The 595-nt window shown below is 37.3% G+C and overlaps 1 protein-coding gene across 1 annotated transcript in view; it reads right to left on the reverse strand.

The window, feature by feature from the left end:
• Positions 1 to 307: 307 nt before the first annotated feature.
• Cldn17 (claudin 17) overlaps positions 308 to 595 on the reverse strand; it is a 45,684-nt gene continuing 45,396 nt past the window's right edge. The window contains exon 3 of the mRNA XM_031364749.1: positions 308 to 437. The gene's annotated coding sequence lies outside the window, so the exon portion shown is untranslated. The remainder of the gene's footprint in view (positions 438 to 595) is intronic.

Raw genomic sequence — 595 nt, forward strand, 5'->3', positions numbered from 1 at the left:
AGACAATAAAGTCCCTCTCTGATGAATAATTAGAAGCTAACTATCTGTGCTTTGCTCTGAACATTGTGGATCATAGTATCTGAGTTTAAGTTTTCACATTAAAAACATCCTCAGATAAGTCTTCCTTCCTTTTCAGTTTGAGAACTATTTATCTTCAGTTTTTATTTCTGTGTATCTTGCAGTACCTAACCTCTAACCTCTGATATTTTCTTCTTTTTGTATCTGGAACATTTCCAGTGAGTAACCTTAAAAACAAGTATATTCATCAGCTCTGCAACATCATAAGCAAATAACCATGACAGTCAACTTACAAAGAGAGTGCAGCTTTAATTTGCATCACAGTTTGGAAGATTTCTTTCCATAATTGATTGGTTTCATTGCTTGAGCATGCAGCACATCAGAGCTTGAGTAACTTGGTAGAATCACACATCTCAGAGCTATAGTCAGAAAGACAAGGAGAGAGGAAACTGGGTTCTGTGATCAGCTTCGAGAGAAGCACACAAGTAGCTCTGTTTCTCAAAGGTTTCATTTTCTCACCAACTTATCCTGCTAACAGAGACCTGCTAATACACACACACACACACACACACACACA

This window comes from Mastomys coucha, unplaced genomic scaffold, assembly GCF_008632895.1.
Source record: "Mastomys coucha isolate ucsf_1 unplaced genomic scaffold, UCSF_Mcou_1 pScaffold12, whole genome shotgun sequence".
NCBI classification, from domain to species: domain Eukaryota; kingdom Metazoa; phylum Chordata; class Mammalia; order Rodentia; family Muridae; genus Mastomys; species Mastomys coucha.